The sequence below is a fragment of the Sarcophilus harrisii genome, chromosome 1 (genome assembly GCF_902635505.1).
Source record: "Sarcophilus harrisii chromosome 1, mSarHar1.11, whole genome shotgun sequence".
Classification (NCBI taxonomy): domain Eukaryota; kingdom Metazoa; phylum Chordata; class Mammalia; order Dasyuromorphia; family Dasyuridae; genus Sarcophilus; species Sarcophilus harrisii.
The window spans coordinates 265,096,881-265,119,733 of NC_045426.1; the positions used below are offsets into that span (position 1 = coordinate 265,096,881).

Genomic DNA, 22,853 nt, shown 5'->3' on the forward strand with positions numbered 1-22,853 from the left:
GCTATTCCTTTTAAATATATAATAAAGTCATCATGTCACCATTTTTCCTTTTTTCCCCTCCCTTCTCTTCCTCCCTCCTTTGAAAGGACTACCATTAGACAGAAATACGTCTGTCTGTCTGTCTCTCTCTCTCTCTCTCTCACACACACACACACACACACACACATACATACACACATACACATACATACACACACACTTCTATTTATCAGTTATTTCTGTTAAAATTCAGATGCAGAGAGTATCTTCCTTTTTATATCCTTTGTAGTTAATTTCCACTACATACCAAGGCTGGTTAGTTCCTTGAACAGATATACTTAGGTCCTTTTGTATCTTTTCAATCTCTCTATTGTGGCAACGACATAATCACAGCCCAGGCAACACCACAGAGTTGAAAATTTCCAGAGGAACTTGGAAGTTTGCTGCCTCTTCTCTAATATTCAGACCCCCCAGCCCCTAGGAACCCTTTGGTGGTGGCTCTGTTGCCCCTCATCCCCTGCCAAATCTGAATTAATGAGCAACTCCCCCTCCTAAAGCCCACCTGCACTGTGTTTGAAGTATAGTACAGATCTAGGTGAAGCAGGAGAGGGATATGTGTATAATCATAATAATGGGCAGGCTTTCTACTCAATAGAGTCCCTTTCATCTAAGGTGCTCAAAGTATTTTACAAACACGGACTCATTAAAGCTCCAACATCCCTGCAAGAGAGGTCAACACTATTAGATCCATTTTGCAGGAATGGAAACTGAGACACAGTGCCATTAAGTATTTAGTTCTAGGCCACCCAGCAAGTTGATGAGATTTAAAGTTCTTGACTCATTGGCCTAGTTTTACCTTAAGGAGATACTAAGCATAAGAATTGGAGGTGGGGAAGAAGGAGAAAGAGAGAAGACTGAAGCTGTCCATTTCTCTATGTCATCACTATAAAGATTCCTTGTATGGAAACCTTATTTACCAATGCAAATTATTTCCTTGTCTATAATTTTAGAGATTTCCCTGAATGGTGAAGTGACATTTGTTGTCTTTGAGTCATTTTTCAGTTCTGTTCAACTCTTCATGACCTTATTTGGAATTTTCTTGGCAAAGATAATTGGACTAGTTTGTCATTTCCTTTTCCATTTTATAGATTAGGAACTGAAGCAAATAGGATTAAGTGACTTACCCTCACACAGCTAGTGTCTGAGGTCAGATTAGAACTCAAGAAGATGAGTTTTCTGACTTCAAGCCTGGTACTTTTTAATCTACTGTTTCATCATTATCTACTGACCTGAAGTGATAACTATTAGATAACATTTGTAAAATATTTACCACAATGTCTGGTTCATAGTAGGTACTGTATAAATGTTAGATAATGATAATAATCACAAGCAATAATAATAATAGTTATTATCTTATTTATTTTGTTTTTAATAGCTATTATTATTACTTTTTTTAAACCTGATATAGTTCTCTGTATCAAAGGTAAGAATTTTTTTTACCTTTAAAGTTTTCCAGAAGCTAAAGTATCCACTGAATAATTGTGCCTCTCAAACACAAAAATACTTTCTCAGAATCCCAATGATTTTTCATTTAGTCATCATGGAAATTCCCTGCATTGCCACAGATTGCAGCCCTTCTATAAATTAGCACTCAAGAGTTATATATTGCTCTAACCTTCATCACTTTGTAACCATGGGGTGGTGAACCTCTCTGAATCTATATAGGTTGATCTTCAGATAAGAAACATTGAATTCATCCTAGTGTTTGTGCTTGAAACCATCCCACCTTGGAAGGACCTACCACTGGCTTAGCTTTCAGAATAGAGGGTTATCTAAGTACAGCAGTGGGATACTGAAGATTAAAGAATATGGGGCATAAAAAAAAAAGAAGATAATTTTTCCAGGGTAGCGATCTTTTCCAATGTGCAGTATTGTAATAAAATGAGATCTAAAAATTCATGCTTTTTAATGGAAGATTAGTTGAACAAACAATAGGTTATAAATATTGGGGAATATTATTGAATCATCAAAAATGAATATAAGGATTTCAGAGAAATATGGGAAGACTAAGAAGAAAGGATTCCTTCTCTTCTTTCCTTTCCTCTTCCCCTTCCCTTTCTCTCTTTCTCCTTCTTCTTCTCTACTTCCTTCTTCTCCTTGCCCTTCTTCTTCTCTTTATTCTTCATATTCTTCTCCTTCTTCTTCATAGTCTTCATATTCTTCTTCTTCTTCTTCATATTCTTATTCTTATTTTATTTTTCCAAATACAACAAAGATAGTTGTCAACATTCATGTTTGCAAAAGGAGTGTTTCAATTTATGTTCCATTTTTTTCTCCTTTTCTTTTCCCCATTCCCTTTCCCAAGACAGCAAGCAATCCAATAGAAATTAAACATGGTAATTCTTCTAAACATATTTCCATATTTGTCATGCTGTGCAAGAAAAATCAGATCAAAAGGGGAAAAAATATGAGAAAGAAAAAAAAAATCAAGCAAACAAACAACAACAAAAAGGTGAAAATATTATGCTTTGATCCACATTCAGTCCCCATAGTTCTCTTTCTGGATGTGGATGGCACTTTCCATTACAAGTCTAGTGGAATTTAGGCAAGGCTTCTTAACCTGAATTTTAAAAAAAATTGTTATTTCAATAACTATTTCAATAGAAGTGGTTTACTTTATAATCCCATTCTGTTAATTTAAAAACATTCTTTTGAAAAGGCCCATATACTTCAATAGATTGCCAGAGGGCTCCATGATAGACAAAATAGGTTAAGAAGCCTTGGCCAAGAACCGGGTTTCTTTCCTCTATATCCCATGGTGCCAATTGGCTCTTCTTAAATGTTTCTCTTTGTTACAAAGAGATGCAGGGTAAGGGGAAATGACTATGGTGGGAAAACAAAAGGCAATAATCTATTAACAACAAGCTATTGAGTTCTTCTTTAGCATTCCTAATGCTTTGTGGGGTAGGATGCCTTTGTGACAAGTCCTCTGTTCTGCCTGGTTTTCTGTTCTCTCTGGAAGAAGTCATGGAATGGCCTACTCTTCATAAATCACAAAATCTGAGATTAGATGTCAGAAAAATGGTCCAAAAAGAGTCCTCCAAAATAGAAAGGAGTTTTGATTGAATATAGCATTGTGTTCACAAACTTATTTGCATTATCCCATAAAACTCTCAATAAAACATTTGTTGGGATTAAGGAAGTAACTTTTAAAATTTCAAAACAAAACAAACCAACAAGCCAATTAAGCCCAATGTGGAGACAAGGAAAGCCTTTGTGTTCATCATTTAATACAGGGTTTTGAACCCACCGAGTGATAAGCCTGGAAATAAATTGCTGGATTTTCTTCAGTGTTGAAGATCGTCTTTCAGATTTCCTTGGGAACTTGCCTGTTCTCGTCTGCCCACCTGGTTTTTGCTTTGATATTCTGAACATTATCATAACTTTTATTGTCTTTACATGTCAGTCAAACCCACTTCACTAAATTACTTTCATTTATACATCCTCTCCTGCTATTTTGGTTGCTCATCAGCTAAGATTTAAGGTGAAAACTTTTCTTCTGCTTGACAGAGAGGGAGGTGAAAATTACTATGTGAACAGAAAACTACAGGTTACGTAAATAATATGTCATTGTATATTGCTGAGTGGAGTCTTAAATCAATTCATTAGTTAGTATAAAGCTTTTGTGTGCACTTTTAAAATACGTGCACAATCTGCTTTGATATAGTATCGTTAAAGTTTCTTTTCTCTCTCTCTCTCTCTACCTTTTTTCTGTCTTTCTGTATCTGTCTCTATCTTTGTCTCTGTCTCACTGTCTCTGTCTCTGAATGCTTCTTCTCTCTGTATCTCTCTCTGTGTGTGCTTCTTCTCTCTATCTCCTTCTCTTTCTCTGTCTCTGACTTTTTCTTCTGTTTTTCTATCTTTTCCTCTTTCCCCATTTCCCCACTTCTATGTCTCTGTCTCTCTGTCTCTGTCTCTGTCTCTCTCTGTCTCTCTGTCTCTTTGTCTCTCTCTCTGTCTCTTTGTCTCTCTGTCTCTGTCTCTGTCTCTCTCTGTCTCTCTCTGTCTCTCTCTCTCTCTCTCTCTCTGTCTGTCTCTCTCTTTCTCTGGCTTTTTGTTTCTGTCTCTCAGACTTTCTCTTCTGTCTCTCCATTTCCCTCTCTCCCCACCACTCTCTTTGTCTCTATCTCCTCTACCCCCTCACTTTTTAAAAATTAGCAGCTTTGCTTGTTCCTCATATTATTGAGCCCAATTTATTTCTAAAGATTGTTTTTCTTACTTAGGAGCTTGGTTTTCATCCCCTCCCCCGCCCCCTTTCCCCCTTCACTTTTAAGCACATCCCTAGCCCCAGGCTAAAGTATGCATTTTATTCATGGAAAGTAGAGACAGACATATGCTATGCTCTTCAAGGGGTGAAAGGCAAGCTGAGATATGCTGGATTAATAAAAGAGGCCCAGAGAAAGCAGCTGGTGGATTCAGACTGTCCTAAATATTCTAAAGTTGCTGCAAACATCCAAAAATGAGCTATAATATCAGAAAACACTCACGCACCAAAAAATGCAGCCCTTTTTTCTATTTAAGGAAATGTTTCTCCCCTTTTTCTGGCCAGGGTAACTTATTAGATGTTTAAGATCAGAACTGGGGTTTACCGATTATTCTAAAAGTGGAACAAAGGATAGAACATTGCTTTTGCGTATATCATCTGCCAGGATAAAAATTGGCTACTTGGCCCTTTGAGTCTTAAATGTATTAGTATTTAAGAAGCCTCTCATGAAAGCTTTTCAAAAGTTATATAAACCTAGAATGAAGAAAAATTTCAATTTTTATCTGAGTTAAATCAACTAACCAAGCCGTTTATTATTAACCGAGTATAAGCTGTTGTCTAATAGTTTCTATAGACCCAAACATCCTGCTATATAACAAGGCCATATGCCTGCCAGGTGGCCATTGGTCCTGGCTCTTCTTCTTTCCCAAAGTTTCATTTCTTATTCTGGGTGCTGTAGTACCATTGCTTCTTATTAATTATGCTCCATTCTACATTTTGTGTTCCATTCTACAGACTAAATTCCCTTCCTTGACTAGTACTCTCCTATGTGTTATCTCGTCCTAATAAAGTGTAAGCTTTGAGAACAGAGATTGCCCTTTCATATCTAGCTTCCCAAAACTTAGCATAATGCTTAGCATACAGTGAGTGTTTAATAATTTTTAAAAATTTACTCAAGCGATCTGACAACAAATATCTGAACAATGAAGGGAATAGATTAAAATCTAGTCACTAGATGGTCTCTAAGCAATTCCTTTCTTGCTTTAAATTCTTTCATTCATGTTTACCATTCAAAATTTACTGGGTTTTTGTTTTTGTTTTTGTTTTTGTTTTTGTTTTTTTTTTTTTTTTTTTGAGAACTGAGAACTGCTAATGCTAATAGCATTTATATAGAACCTTTTTATTTATTTTTTGGCTGAGATAATTGGGTTAAGTGACTTGCCCAGGGTCACACAGCTTTTACAATTCTTTATGGCTATGGATTACACTAGATGGCTGTTGATATATCTTCCAACTCTAAAGTTTTGTGAAATACTTAAATGATAATTGGAAAGAATGATGTTCAAAGAAATGAAAGTTTGACATAAAGGATAGCAGGTTAGACTAAGAATATAAAAGATCTAAATTCAAATCCATACTAGCTGTAGTTATATAAAAGTCACTTAATATTACTATGCCTTTACTTTCCTAATCTGCAAAATGAGAATAATAATACCTATGCTTAACAGGTTTTGCTGTGAGGTTCAAATAAGAAAATGAAGGTAATGCTCTAATTAAATGTCAAGAGTCTTAAAACTTTGGTAATATGCAAGTATAGCAGAATTTGAAGAGCTATAAGAATAGGGATCTGATCTGGGATTTTATTTCTATGAGGAAGCTTCCTCTCTACAAATGAGGAAGCCAATGCTAATATTAGGTTAACTCTAAGTCTGTTAGATTGTTCCTTGGAACCAAGAAACCGTGTCACACCTACATCTAAGGGTGATTCTTGGGCATTAGACAAAATAAGATTAGCAGATTATGGTTAAGAATATCTAAGGATTCTTTCCGTTCTGAATTCTATAATTTATTCCATTAATCAAGCATTTATTAAATTATGCATTTAATCAAAAGCTCCTACTAGATACCAGGTAATGTGTTAATTTCTAGGAATACGAAAAAAAAAAAAAAAGACCAAAAATCTCTGTCCTTTGCCCCTTTTCTGAAACTTATAGTCTTAGAACGTTTCCTAGAGAGCACTGAGAGGTTAATTAATCTGTTCAAGGTCATACAACAAACATGTCAGAAGTGGGATTTCAACACGTCTTCCTACCTTTAACGCCAACTCTCTACTATACCTCATTGTATCTCTTTAAGTGTTATATATTAAATTTGCTTTTTGCAATTGTTTTTACATATTGTCATTTTGTATTTTGCGCTCTACCCATGACATGAAGATTTTGACCAGTGGTCGTGGTTTTAACTGATGAAAGAAGCTGATCAATTCTGTAATTAGATGCTATGAAATGACCTGGTCCTTGGATTCCAAGTTGGCAGCAAACATACTGAAACCAATTTATTTGTCTTCTGAGAACTCATGAACCAGTAGCTTGGTGAAAACTCTGTGAGAAAATTCTACCTGTCTGGACCAGCCCTCAGTGAAAAAGTGTACAGACTGAGAGAATTCAGAGAAATCCTAAACAAAATCTGGGGCATTTCCTTGTGTACTGGGGACTGGTTTTGGTCATCTGGCTAACAGCTGAGGAATCCTAGGCTTTATGTACAAATTGCGTTCATTCATATGGATTTAAGGAGGGAACCCTTTTTATTGTGATTTTATCTTCTACTACTTTATAAGGAATTGGCAGAATGTTTTGGGGGGGATTTTCTTCATAGGTGAAGCTATAAGCTACAATGATGACGATTACTTTTATTGCCTGTATTGGCCTGTGCTAGAGAAATCTATCATTTGGAAAATATGTAACCTATCAACATAAAAAGTGGGGTTGGGAAAAGTTGTCCTGCCTCTGTGAGAAATGTGTCACTACCTATAATCTCCATGACCCTTCACTAATGTTGAGTTGACTTCTGTAGCCTGTTAAAAATATACACATACACACATATACACACAATTTGAATGTACATATACAGATATAGACACACACACATACACACACACACACACATATATATATAAACACACATAGAGAGAGAGAGAGACAGAGAAATATATGTGTGTGTGTGTGTATGTGTGTCCCAGTTTCTTAAACTGTGGGGTTTTAAAATAATGATTTAATATCAGTAAATATTTAATTTGCATACTTATTTTATATACTTATATATCCAGTGTTACATAAAAATTAGTTGAAAACGGATCACAAATAGAAAAAGTTTAAGAAGCTCTGATATATATATAAAATTTAATTACCTTATATGTATGGGTATATGGGTATATGTATGGGTATATATATTTTATGCTATATATAGATTATATTATAGATCAAAGTTTCTTAAACTGTGAGTTGTGACTCCATATGGGATTGCATAACTGAATGTGGAGGTCATGAAATTGTGACTTATTGCCAATAGACGTTTGATTTGTATAGCTATTCTATATAACTATATACCCTAGCATGTAAAAAATTTCTTGAGTGAAAAGGAGTGGAAAAAGTTTAAGAAGCCCTGTTATAGATTATTTATATTATTTATTGTTATTATTATATTACTTTTGGAACTGAAGAATTATGTCACACCTCGACCTAGGGGTCATGACTGTAAGTCATCATGCAAAATAAGATTGTCAATTAATATAAACATCTAAAGGACCCTTTCATTTCTGAATTCTGTGATTCATTCAATCAAACTTTTATTAAACTCATTTAATTAAAAAAACTCCTACCACATGCCAGACACTTTGCTCAGTACTGCGAATTTTAAAAACAAAAAGATCTACAGTCCCTGCCCTCCTATTAGAGGAGGGCCCTCCTCCTCTAATAGATATATTAGAGAAAAATAAATATATACATTTGTAAACAGATGCAAATGGAGGTAAGATAATGATTTTTTTTTTTTGGGGGGGGGGGGGAAGAAGTCATCTAATAATACCAGAGCTTTAACTAGTACAGTTCCTGAGTTAATGAATGGGTGACTTGGGTTTGGCATCAGGATACCAACATATTGGGGAAGGATACTTCTTTTTTAGACATCCACATTTCATGCTTCTAGCAAAGTGTCTCACTTCACCATTTTCTGGTGGCAATGGGTACTACGACTGTCACAGAGGATTTGCTGGGAATTGGCCTGCTGCCTCATCTTCTCCCCAGATTTCCCCCCATGGGTGTCCTTCACATAAGTGCACAGTTTTTCCCCTCAAACCATCTCCCTGACTTTGTAATGGCATCTGATGCCATGTGTTTACTGAAAACCTGAGCTTCAGAATCCCCCAAGCAAAAGTAGTCCCCAAGGCAAAGCAGTCCCTTCCCCAGAGGAGAGAAGCAGGTAAAACCTGCCAGGGAAGGAGATTAAATGCAATCAGCAAGAATGTCTGTGATCTCAGACATTCATCTCCAAAGTCCTAAACATTAAAAAAAAAAAAAATCTTTCTTGTCCAAAGAGCCCACAAATGGATTTAAGTTCAATTCATATGGGGGGGGGGGAGAGGGGAGAAGGGCAAAGTGCCCTCCAACTAAGTCTTTTCCACAGAGTGCTGGCTACACTGGTGGGTGGTATGGAAATGTGGGCATTAATTCAAGTCTCAATTTCATTGATTTCCTGACTCACAAAACTCCTTAAACTTCACAATCAATTGAACAGTTTCTAAAATCAAATCTAACTAGTAATATATTTCTGGCTATTTCAACTTTCTCACAGGACAGATGAAGACAGAACCCTTGACAGGTGAAATGATTTGTCTGGAGTCACATAGCAAGTTAGTAACAAAGCCAGCACTTTGATCTTATTGTTTTGGTTTTGATGTAACCGTTCCTTCTATTTCCATTTCATTTCCACATGTGGTTGGGCTATGACTAAAGTTTTTGCCAGAAGAAATATTTCAGTAATTCAAGGCAGTGGCATAAGTTTAAATTCTAAGTCTTGAAGCCAAATTGACCAAAGATCTTGTGCCTTTCTTCCTACCTCTCACTATTTCCTTGAAACTCCTTTGCTATATATTCATTCAAGAATATGCGTCTCAAAAAGATCCACAGGTGCAAAAATGTTTGTGGCAGCCCTTTTTGTAGTGGCAAGGAACTGGAAACTGAATGGATGCCCATCAGCTGGAGAATGGCTGAATAAGTACATGAATGGTACATGAATGTTATGGAATATTAATGATGAGCAGCTGATTTCAGAAAGGCCTGGAGAGACTTAAATGAGCTGATGCTGAGTGAAATGAGTAGAACCAGGAGAACACTGTACACGACAACAACAAATTTATACAATGATCAATTATGATGGATGTGGCTCTTTTAAAAAATGAGATTATTTAGACCAGTTCCAATAGACTTATAATAGAGAGAGCCATCTACATCCAGAGAGAGGACTATGGGGATTGAATGTGGATCACAACATAGTATTCTCCTTTTTTGTTGTCATTTGCTTGCTTTTTTTCCCTCTTTCTCTTTTTTTTTCTTTTTGATCTGATTTTTTTTTTTTTTTTGTGCAGCATGATAAATGTAGAAATATGTATAGAAGAATTGTACAAGATTAACATATATTGCATTATTTGCTGTCTAGGGGAGAGGATGGGGGAAGGGAAGGAGAAAAATTTGGAACACAAGTTTTTTGAAACCTTTGCATGTATTTTAAAAATAAAAAGCTATTATTAATAATAAATTTTAAAAATACACCCCTCACTACACCATCTGGAGCCTTGGTAGGAGCTGATTGGGTGGTCTCTATATTATTCATCAAGCAATCATTTTTATTAATCTTTTCAGATTGAACAGAAGACATTCTTTCTGACTCTAAATGCCCCACAACTGAGTCAGACTGCTCTTCAATTTGTTTACTGGCTTTCTGTGTTCACTTCTGATGGGTCATCTTAACTTGGATGATCTAAGTACCCGGAGGTCTTCCTGACCTTGGCTTGTTGGATTTCACATGCAGTGGGAGTGTTAACATTCACATCCTGGCCAAACTGAATTCTAATCTGGGTAAACCACATTCTACCCACCTCAAATTCCTCCAGGTCAGGATGCAGTGTTCCATTCCACCTGAGTGGGACCACTTCCTTGTCCTTACTTCCTTTCCTAAAGAGATAAGCCACATTGCCAAGGGGTTACTGAAACAGGTGTTTGTGATTGATCCCATAAACAGTTTTTTAAAAATATCTGTTTATAAAGTAATTTGGGGTCATGGAGGATAGAGATATTAAGCAATTTTTCCTTCTGTGAGAATTATGTGACCCTAGAAGATGGCACAATTGTCATAATCGTTTCTAATATATATTTATCCAGACTATCAGGAGTGTGAATAGAAGGGAGAAAATATAGACAAAAAAAAATTTTCTGTAGGCTGAGGGAACTAATTTGCCCATGAACACACAGTATTTATATTTACTTCTAATGGATTGTTATTTTCAGCTTTGATGATGGACTCAATGTCCAGTCTTAAGTTTTCTTAGAGTAGACAGTTATTCTTCACAAGAGGAATGTGTGTGTGTGTGTGTGTGTGTGTGTCTGTGTGAGTATTTTGAATCTAGTGGGAGAGGGGAATAAAAGAGTAAATATTAAAGCACCCCCAACAAAAATATTTTTCATATTCACCTGTCTTAGAAATCCACCAGTAAATGGAATATGTTATGTTATGAGAAATTATATTCTGAGGCAATCCTAATAAAATTTGGATAAAAAACATCATATGCATACAGAAAGAAAACTATGGAGATTGGAATGTAAATCAACTTATGCTATGTTCACTTCTTTTTACTTTTTTTTTAATCTCCTGTGGTTTTTTTCCCCTTTTGTTTTGATTTTTCTCTGTCAACATGATTCATAAAGAAATATGTATTTAAAAAGTTAATATACATGTATAACCAGAAAAAAATAAAATAATTTTTAAAAAGAAATTATTTTATAAGAAATGACAACAAGATAATTTCAGAAAAAAAAAACTGAAAAGACTTATATAAATTGATACAAAGTAAAATGAGCAGGACCAGGAGAACTTTGTACACAGTAACAGCAATATTGTACAGTGAAGAACTATAAATGATTTAGCAAATCTCAGCAAGACAGTGATCTAAGACAATCCTAAAAAATTATGATGAAAAATGCTCTATGTGGGGCAGCTAGTTGGTGCAGTGGATAGAGCACCAGCCCTGAAATCAGGAGGACCTGAGTTCAAATATGACCTCAGACACTTAACACTTCCTAGTTTTGTGACCCTGGGCAAGTCACTTAACCCCAAATGCTTCAGCAAAAAAACAAACAAACAAACAAACAAAAACAAAAACAAAAAAATCCCAGCTATCTGCCCTTGGAGAAAGAACTGATGTCATCTGAAAAAAAGGAAGGAGAGTCTTTGCAATGATTTTCTTTTTCTTTTTTAAAAAATAATCATATACATTTAATTGTGCCATAAGATAATTTTTTAAGTACATTAAGGACAAGATGTATGTTTTCTAGTAAAGATATGAACAGAGAATTTTCAAATGAAGGAATACAAATTATCAACAACCTTTTTTTTTTAAATTAAAATTAGAATGATATATAAAAGATTAGCATGGCCCCTGCACAATGATTTTCTCTGATGAAGGCCTCCTATATTAGATATGTAAGGAATGAATTCAAATATATAAAGATAAGAGCTATTAGCCAATCAAAGATAGTGAACAAGTGATTTTCAAAGAAGAAATTAAATTACCAATGACTATATTTCTAATAATTAGAAAAATGTAAGTTAAAGTAACTCTGAAGTTCACCTTGTACCCATCAGATTGGCGAGGCTGGTTGTGTGTGTATGTGTATGTGTGTGTCTTTGGAAGAGCTATAGGAAAATAGGCACTTTAAATATACTAATTTTTTTATTATAGATTTTTATTTACAAGATATATGCATAGATAATTTTTCAACACTGACAATTGCAAGACCTTTTGTTCCAACTTTTCCCCTCCTTCCTCCCACCCCTTCCCTCAGATGGTAGGTTGACCAATACATGTTAAACATGTTGAAGTATAAGTTAAATACAATATATGTATACATGTCCATACAGTTATTTTGCTGTACAAAGAGAATCAGACATTGAAATAGTGTACAATTAGCCTGTGAAGGAAATCAAAAGTACAGGCAGACAAAAATAGAGGGATTGGGAATTCTATGTAATGGTTTATAGTCATCTCCCAGAGTTCTTTCGCTGGGTAGCTGGTTCAGTTCATTACTGTTCTATTGGAACTGATTTGGTTCATCTCATTGCTGGACACAATTGATCATCATATAGAATTGTTGTTGAAGTATATAATGATCTCCTGGTCCTGCTCGTTTCACTCAGCATCAGTTCATGTAAGTCTCTCCAGGCCTGTCTGCAATCATCCTGCTGGTCATTTCTTACAGAACAATAATATTCCATAACATTCATATACCACAATTTATTTAGCCATTCTCCAACTGATGGGCATCCACTCAGTTTCCAGTTTCTGGCCACTACAAAGAGATCTGCCATAAACATTCATGCACATACAGGTCTCTTTCCCTTCTTTATGATCTCTTTGGGATATAAGCCCAGTAGTAACACTGCTGGATCAAAGGATATGCACAGTTTGATAACTTTTTGAGCACAGTTCCAAATTGTTCTCCAGAACGGTTGGATGTATTCACAATTCCACCAACAATGTATTAGTGTCCCTGTTTTCCCATATTCCCTCCAACATTCTGCATTATCTTTCCCTGTCATTCTAGCCAATCTGACTGTGTGTAGTGATATCTCAGAGTTGTCTTAATTTGCATTTCTCTGATTAATAATGACTTGGAGCATCTTTTCATATGGCTAGAAATGGTTTCAATTTCTTCATCTGAGAATTGTCTGTTCATATCCTTTGACCATTTATCAGCTGGAGAATGGCTTGATTTCTTATAAATTAGAGTCAATTCTATATATATATATATATTGGAAATGAAACCTTTATCAGAACCTTTGACTGTAAAAATGTTTTCCCAGTTTATTGCTTCCTTTCTAATCTTGTCTGCATTAGTTTTGTTTGTACAAAAACTTTTCAATTTGATATAATCAAAATTTTCTATTTTGTGATCAATAATGATCTCTAGTTCTTCTTTGGTTATAAATTACTTCCTCTTCCACAGGTCTGAGAGGTAACCTTCCTGTGTTCTTCTAATTTATTTATAATCCCATCCTTTATGCCTAAGTCATGAACCCATTTTGACCTCATCTTGGTGTATGGTGTTAAGACTTTAAATATACTATTAATGAAACTGCAAATTGATCCAGCTCTTCTGGAAAATAATTTTGGTTGATGTCCCCCAAAGTTACTAAATTGTGTTATTCTTTGAATAGAGATATCACTAATAGATCTCTGTTCCCAAATTGATGAAAAAAGAGAGAGAACAAGGACTCATATACACAAAAATATTTATAACAGTAGGAGGCAAGAGGAGGAAGAGAGAGGGAATCTGTTAATCTTATTCTCATCATTGGAACAAAGAGGAAATGATATACACACTCAGGGTGTATATATAGAAATCTATCTTAACCCTGCAAGAAAGTAGGAGGTGTAGGGGATACAGGAAAAAAGGGGAGGGTGATAGAAAAGAGGACGTACTGGGGGAAGTGGTGGTCACTAGTAAAATATTTTTGAGGAGGAACAGGGCAAAAGAACAGAAAGAATGGGAGGAGGAAGTTTCTCTGATAAGGCCTCTCTCATTTTTCAAACATATAGTGAACTGGGTCAAATTTATAAAAAAATAAGAGCCATGCTTCAATTGATAAATGATCAAAAGATATCAATTGTGCCCAGGCATATTATGCAATTCCTTTGACCTAACAATACCACTACTAGGCATGAATACCCAAAGAGAATTTTTTTAAAAAAAGAAAATAAAAAGGACCTATATGTACAAAAATATTTATAGTAGCTCTCTTCTCAGGGCAAAAAAGTAGAAACTGAGGGCAGGCCCATCAATTGTGGTATGTGGTTATGAGGGAATGTTATTGTTCTGAGAGAAATGATGAACAGATTGCTCTCAGAAAATCCTGTAAAGTCCTCCATGAACTCAAGCAAAGTGAAATATACTGTGTACAAAGTAATTGCAATGTTCTGGAATGATTTGCTATTCTCAGCAATATAATGATCCATAACTATTCTAAAAGACTAATGAAAAATTCTTTCCATACCAAGAGAAAGAACTGATTGTGTCTGAATTCAGATTGAAGAATTTTCTCCCTTTTTTTCCTTTTTTTAAACTTTATTTTTCTTGAGAGTCTTTCTTTTCTTTCTTTCTTTCTTTTTTTGGGGGGAGGGGAGATAAATGTTTTCTTTCTTTTGTGTGTGTGTGTGAGGCAATTGGGGTTGTGACTTTCCCAGAATCACATAGCTAATAAGAAGTATCTGAGGCTAAATTTGAACTCATGTCCTCCTGACTCCAGGGCTGATGCTCTATTAACTGCACCATCTAGCTTCCCATATGTTTTCTTTCACAACATGACTTTTATGGAAATATTTTGCATAGCTTCACATGTGGTCTAAAAGAAGACATATGAGAAGACACCTTTCACTCCTCAGTATATTTTCAGAATTTTAAAATACATTTATTAATTTTGCTTATTAAAAAAAATTCTATACCTTTTTTTTTAATTCCTTATTATAGGAAATGGTCTCTTAAGAGGGAGGAATGAAAATAATACTGGAGGAAATTTTGGTGGTGGGAATGTAATACAGGGTTCAAGTCTATTTGCATTAGAGTTTCAGAGAATGATTAATTCATGCTCCATGATGGCATCAAAGATAGGGTGAGAAACTTGAGAGAGAAAAGTTCCTAGGCTTTTTTATTTCTTTCTTTCAGAGGACATATGTATTTCCAGGATTTCTTCAGGGAAAAATGCATGGAAGGAGAGAAAGATTCTTCAAAGAAGTCACTGAAAAACAAATGATTCAATCATATACCTATTTGTAGCTCACCATACTAAAGACTTTGGGGAATTTCTCTTTGGGTGGGATCATGGTCAGACTTACTTGAACTTTCTCCTAGCAGGAGAGTCCATTTACTCTATATAGTGTCTAGTTTATTTTTAATCTGTATAACTCTTTCTTTAAAAAAAATTATTTGCTGTAAGCTTGAAAAATAGGTTTATTGGCTATATGTATTATAAAACTTTGTATAATGCATTTAATGAGAAGGGGATCAAACTTTTAAATATAGCTTTAAATATACCCTTTAAAAGGGTAGAAATCAAGAGACTGACTTGAACCTAAAAAAAAGTTTCCTCTAGACAAACAATATTTAGGAAGGGAAAAAAAAAAAAAAAAATATATATATATATATATATATATATATATATATATAAAACTAGGTATAATTCTAGCCTAGTATCCCTTCTCTGAGGAGCGTACACTCAATCACCCAATCATCTGATCCCCTTCCAGTAATTATTAAAGTCTCTTTGGAGAAAGGTAGGTGGAGGAAATACCAGAGACATCTATTATTCATGACTCTCTAAGAACTACATCTAGATCCATGTGCACACAATCACCTAATCTCCAGTGGCAACACACACACACACACCTTATACAAAACCAAAAGATATAAGTAAAATGTTATTTATCAACAATGGCAAATTTAAGGATACATGAAATATCAGGCCAACAAGTTATTTTTGTCTAACTTAGAAGCATCCAGAAAGCATAACACAGAGTGGAGTGTTTCTTAATAATTACCTCAAAGGAGGCATCTGTTTAGACTCTTCAGGGAGACATAATTATGCTCCGCAGCTGCACATACAATGCACCTTATCCTTCAGGGAATGTTTGCTCCAGGGTTTGCTGGCACACCTAGTCACACTCAGCCCACACTTTTTGCATGTTTATATTGTTAGATGGGTAGGTGACAATTTGAATGCTTGTTTCATGAACTTTGGGATAAAGAATAAAGTGTGTTGATGCATAAGACCCTGGTTTCAGAATATAGAAGAGGCACTATAGAAGGAAGAGTAATAGTTTGATTGACAGATGTCCTAGGTTCAAATTCTGACTTACACTCCTTGTGGGACTTGAAACAAGCCATCTATCTTTGGGCCTCAGTTTCCTAATTTATAAAATGAGTCAGTCAGACTAGATGTCTCTTGAAGCCCCTTTCAGTTCTGTAGTCTTCTTTCAATAAGTTTTAAGATATTGATTTAATTATCAAAGTTGAATAATACTCTCTTAGACTGATGTCCTAAGACATTAAGGACTTAAATTAATTCAATGATAATGGATACCTAGTTACAAGGTTTTGGGTTTTTTTTTTTTTAATTTTTTTAAATTAAGATTTTGGTGTAACAAATGATATTTATTGTCTAAAGCTTGGAAATCTTTTTTGATATATACAGATTGATTTTAATATTCCTCAATTAGGGTACTCATCTAGTGCCTCATTGTGGAATGGAGAATCATAGATTATAGATCTGAGGCTGGAAAATATCTCAGAGGCTATCTTGTCCAATGCTTTCATTTTACATATGAGAAAACTGAGGCGTAGAGAAGTTAATTGGCTCATCCAAGATCTCACAGTTAATGAACAATAAAAGTAGGATTTGAATCTAGCTCCTCTAACTCTCTGGAGCCAATGTATTTTTCACTGTTCAAGGCTAACTCAAAGCACCATCTCTGACAAGTCTCGCTGATTTGTAATGTCTTTGTTTGCTAATCAGACAACAGATTTTATTTTATTTTTAAAAAATTTTTATTTTCAAAATATATGCACAGATAATTTTTCAACATTGACCTTTGCAAAACCTTGCATTCCAACTTTCCCCCTCCTTCTCCCTAGCCCCTTCCCTAGATGGCAAATAATCCAATATATATTAAATATGTTTAAAATATATATATTAAATCCAATATATGTATACATATTTATACAATTATCTTCCTGCACAAGAAAAATCAGATCAAAAAGGGAAAAAAATGAGAAAGAAAACAAAATGAAGCAAACAACAACAGAAAGAATGGGAATGTTATGTTGTGATCCACATTCAGTTTCCACAGTCCTTTCTCTAGGTATAAATGGCTCTCTTCATCACAAGATTACTGGAACTGGTCTCAATCATCTCATTGTTGGAAAGAGTCATGTCCATCAGAATTGATCATTGTATATTCTTGTTGTCAGGCCATAGATTTTAAAAATCACCCTTGCTAACTTTGAAGACGATATATTACTATGTAGTCTATAGCTACCAACATTTTCAGACACTCTCAAAAGCTAAGAAGGATCTATTGGGAAGGGCACCAGTTCTTGAATCAAAGGATCCAGGTCAGGAGTTGTGTTCAAATGCCATCTCTAATGCTTACTGTCCGGATCATCTTCAACAAGTCATTTAACCTTGTAGTGTCTTAGTTTCTTCTTCTCTATATTAAATGAGTTGGATTGGGTTGCTTCTGAAGCCCCCTGTAGTTCTAGATTTATCATCTGACGACCTTGCTCCCTTCCTAGTCATAAAGAGATTATCATCTCTACAAATAGAAAGAATATTTGAATATTCAGCCTTCTCTGTCATTGTGTGTGTGTGTGTATGTATGTTTGTGCATGCAAGTGCTCCATGGGCCCCTTTGACAGACTGCTAAAGCCAGTGGACTCCTCAGAATAGTGCTTTTAAACACACAAAATAAGATCTATAGAATAACAAAAGGAAAATAATTATATTGAAATAGTTATATATATATATATATATATAAATATATGTATATGTATGTGTTTGCATGTGTGTGTATTTTTTCTTAACTTGGCAAACATCAGGTTAAGAACTCCAGCTTTCACAATACTCAAGGAATGAATTGTTCTGGCTAATTCAATAGTCTAGCTGCCCCTGGAAAATTACTAGATTACAACAAAAATATGTTTTACCCTTAAGCTATGTTCGATATAATTTGATATTTGATCTACATAGCATTTCAGGATGAAAGGTGACTCCAGGGTGCAGTTTATAAAGATGTGTTCTCATTATATAGGACAAAGGAGGAAATATTCTGGTTATATAAATTTCTGAGTTTGTTCAGATTCTGGATAAATGGGGGTTTGTTATATTTGTTCTTTGAAATCTGTAACAAAAATATTGGTTATCTTTACATGTCTGTCCTGATTGGCTTCCTTCAGCATAGCTGGCATAATTCTTACCCCACTCACCCCTTGACCTTAGTCCCCTGGCGTAGGCCCTAGATTCTTTACTGTATGGTATTTTCCCCTGAAGGATTTCCTTTTGCCTTTTAGCATGCTGCTCAGTGCATAGCTCTTTTAGGGTCTGTTCTCAATTGGCCACCGGGCAGTCTAACCAGACCCCATTTCCTTCTCTCCTGCTTCCCATGGTTTTATCTGGAGCAAGGACGGTACCTCCCACTGCTGGGCTACTTTCACCAGCATTCCCTGGCTCTGGCAGCAGCTCTCCCTGCCTGTCGGCTTCTCTGTTCTCCTGCAGCTGCTTCCCCTGTAGCTATTATTCTTTCCACACCATGCTCTCTCTTTTCCTCCAGCAGGTGACTTCTCTTTCAATTCTGCAGCCTCCTGGTTCCCCCTATGCCCCCCTTTTCTTTCCTGAGGACCATGTGACTGACCGATACAGTCTAGCTGAAGGATGTGGGCGCCAATCCACCCTCAGTGGCTGAGTCTGGAGTCCTCTTGCTTAGTGATGGAGCCAGCTAAATGTCTGGAAAAACTGGGGGAAATGGACAAAGTCTCTCTAGTGCAGCTGGTTCCTTTGTCAAGGGCTTTCCTTGTTCTCCACTGTTAAATTGTATTTTTCCTGTTGTTTTGCCAAAAACCTGGCACAGAGTGAGAGAATAAATTAATGAAATGAGAGAGAGAGAGAGAGAGACAGAGACAGAGACAGAGACAGAGACAGAGACAGAGACAAAGAGAGTGAAACAGTTAAACATTAATCTGACTGATCAGAGACAAAATTTGGTGTGAACTGAATCTTATATAATCTATATAGAACTCTGGGATTTCTTATCTCAACTGACATTCAAATCAATAACCCAGAACAAGGATAGCCAAATCTTTTCCACAGTGTTCTAGGGATATCATTGAAGGAGAATGGAGTTCTCTAATGCTTTAAGATCCCACTCCAATGTGTCTTAGACTCCAAATATCTCAGAAGATTATATCATCTACCTCTTTACAATTCTGGTCAAAGGAAGTTTGTTCTCAGATCTAGCCCCAACATTTCTTCTCCTTTTTGGTAGGCATTTGATATATATATATATATATATATATATATATATATATATATATATGCATACATACACACACATATACATATTCATATACACATGTATAAATATGTATATATACATACACATATACATATACACACATATGTGTATATATATATATATATATGTGATATAGTAGGAAAAAATCTGAATCTATAATAACTAGCCATGTTATTTTGGGAAGGTAACTTTAATTTTCTAATTCTCAATGTCCATGGAAGATAAATGAAGAAGTTGGATTGGACTACATCATTATTAAAATCCCTTCCAGGAAAGTGCAATTAACTATGGAAAGAATTAAAATCAAATCATATATATGCACTAGAATATTTATTAATGAGGAAATCAGGAACTATGATTTACAGCCTCACTAAATTTTGGGCTCATATATACTAGGTCTGATCTTAAAAATGATCCAAAAGGTCATTTATCTTCTTTTGTTTCTTTGTATCTCTGCCCAGAACTTTGGAAAATTTCAAAATATGTTCATGTACAACTGACCATAATAGGACTCCCAGCTCTCATATAAGCACTCCAGGTAACAAAAGCATAACTGGAAATGGGGGAGATGGGGAGGAGGGGCAGCTAGATGGTGCAATGGATAGAGCACTGACCCTGAAGTGGGGAGGACCTGAGCTCAAACCCAGTCTTCATGTAATCTGGTAAAAGAAAGAGAGAGAGAGAGAAAGAGAGAGAGAAAGAGAGAGAGAGAGAGAGAGAGAGAGAGAGAGAGAGAGAGAGAGAGAGAAATACAGAGAGAGACAGAGACAGAGACAGAGAGAGAGAAAGAGAGAGAGAGAGAGAGAAGGATTAAAAGGAATCTTTATGAATAGACCACATGACTAATAAGCTTCTAGAAAAGAATAGGCAGACATAGAACATGCATAAAACATTCATGGAAGCCTTAAGTTTCTCTCAGAATAGTTTGTAATATGGGGTGGCTAATAAGGCAGAGAGAGAAAGAGAGATGATATTCTGGTGAATCCTTTGCTCCCTGGAAAAGTCCTATAAAGTGTGTTCCAGATTTTTAGGCCACTCTCAGTTGGACTTCCTTCCCCTCAAAAGACAAATATATTTTGGATCTTCTGAGTGGACATTTCTTTTCTATCAAAATTTGTTTCTCTCATCTAGTGCCTTTAAGACTTAACTGTTCTCTAACTATGAGGTTCACATTCTTTTTTTAAAGATGTACACTTCTTGGGAGTTTCCTTCATTGCTTCAGGATCTTCTAATCTTCAAACTCTTGGACTCAGGGCTACTCTTGAAGTTACCTTTGAGACTGGCATAGGCCAAGAACCCTCCCTGTCTGCTAAAAGTTTGCTAGGATTATCCTGCCTGCCCTTTTTGTAGTGGCTAGAAACTGGAAACTGAATGGATGCCCATCAGTTGGAGAATGGCTGAATAAATTGTGGTATATGAATATTATGGAATATTACTGTTCTGTAGGAAATGACCAACAGGATGATTTCAGAAAGGCCTGGAGAGACTTACACGAACTGATACTGAGTGAAATGAGCAGGACCAGGAGATCATTATATACTTCAACAATAATACTATATGATGACCAGTTCTGATGGACCTGGCCATCCTCAGCAATGAGATCAACCAAATCATTTCCAATGGAGCAGTAATGAACTGAACCAGCTACACCCAGAGAAAGAACTCTGGGAGATGACTAAAAACCATTACATAGAATTCCCAATCCCTATATTTATGCCCACCTGCATTTTTGATTTCCTTCACAAGCTAATTGTACAATATTTCAGAGTCTGATTCTTTTTGTACAGCAAAATAACGTTTTGGTCATGTATACTTATTGTGTATCTAATTTATATTTTAATATATTTAACATCGACTGGTCATCCAGCCATCTGGGGGAAGGGGTGGGGGGGTAAGAGGTGAAAAATTGGAACAAGAGGTTTGGCAGTTGTTAATGCTGTAAAGTTACCCATGCATATAACCTGTAAATAAAAGGTTATTAAATTAAAAAAAAAAAAAAAAAGGATTATCCTGCCTTGGGCATTTCCCACTTCTGACTAAGAGGATGAGTTTTAGAAGCATTTTCCATGTGATATAGTGGATGAAGCACTTAGAGTCAGAAGATTTGTGTTCAAATTCTGCCTCTGACATTTACTGTTTGTTTTATCCTCCATGCCTCAGTTTCCTCCTTTATAAAATAAGGAATTTGACTTGATGGCCTTGAAATCCCATGAACTTTCAGACCATTGTGGGGCAGGGAAGAGAATAAACATTTACAGAACACCTATTATGGGCCACACACTGTGGCTAAGAACTTGTTTTTTAATATATCATCTAATTTGATCTCCACACCATCTTGTGAGGAAATAATAAATAATAATTAATATTTGTATAATACATATAGTATTCAGCAGTCACTGAACCCCAACTATCATACCAGGCAACTCAAATTTTTGTCCATCCTCTAACAGAAGAAAACTACACACATCAAATTAATTTGTGAGGGAGTAGATGTGGGGTTAGGAGGACTCTATGATCTATTCCTATTTCAGAAATAATGCCTTAATCTCCAACAGGTGAAGGCTGAAGCTTTTCTAATTTATGCTGCTGCTCCTTTGAGGATATGAATTTGTGCTTCTTTAGAGTTCAGTGTTAAGGGCACCATTTTGCATCCCTACTTTATTTGGATTCATTTAAGACGATGATTGCTGCTGTGAACCATCCCTGTGGGATGTCTTGTCTTCTTGCAAGCATTCTGAAAATATATCCAAGCCCACCCTTCATACATATATGCTTTGACATTGATACTGAAGGACTCTTATAGAGGGGTGAAAAGGAAGAATTTATTATATGGTTCCTGAATTTAAGCAGGACTCTTATTTGTGGTTCACTCGGGAGAAAATATTGCATGAAGATGCCTTTACTTTCCCTCCTGATCATCGTTGCAGTTTGCTGTTGTCAAATTCTTATAGTTAAAAGGTCTCATTGCAAGCTTCATATGATTTATTAATACAAGACTGAAATATATCATATGGCTCTGTGGATTAGGCACCATATAAGAATGCTAATGTTCAACAACAATTTGCCTTGCATAAAAAATGCATAATAGTGTTGGGGAAATAGCTTTGAGTAATTTTAAAATGTAGTTGTGCTTGCACAATGCCCAAATATGAATTCCCATGCTCTGTAATATGGCTTAGCATTCCTGGATTATCTGCCATATTTGCTAATGTAGATAGCAGATACTGCTTTTATATAATGTGACCAGAGTTCCAGGGGAGGTGATATTGGACCTGGGAGTGAGGTGGAGTGAGGAGAACAGCAACTTTCTTCTCCTTGTATTTTCTGAATCTGAATCTGATTAAATGACAGACCTAGATCCTTCCTTTTCCACTTCCCTACATAATTAGTTCAAATCTTCAGACATATATAGCTGGAAATGAGCGTAGAAATATAAGG

General features: G+C 35.6%; 1 pseudogene; it reads left to right on the top strand.

Annotated features, from left to right (window-relative positions):
* The first annotated feature begins 11,674 nt into the window (after nucleotides 1-11,674).
* LOC111719333 lies at nucleotides 11,675-11,771 on the top strand (annotated as a pseudogene).
* Nucleotides 11,772-22,853: the final 11,082 nt, after the last annotated feature.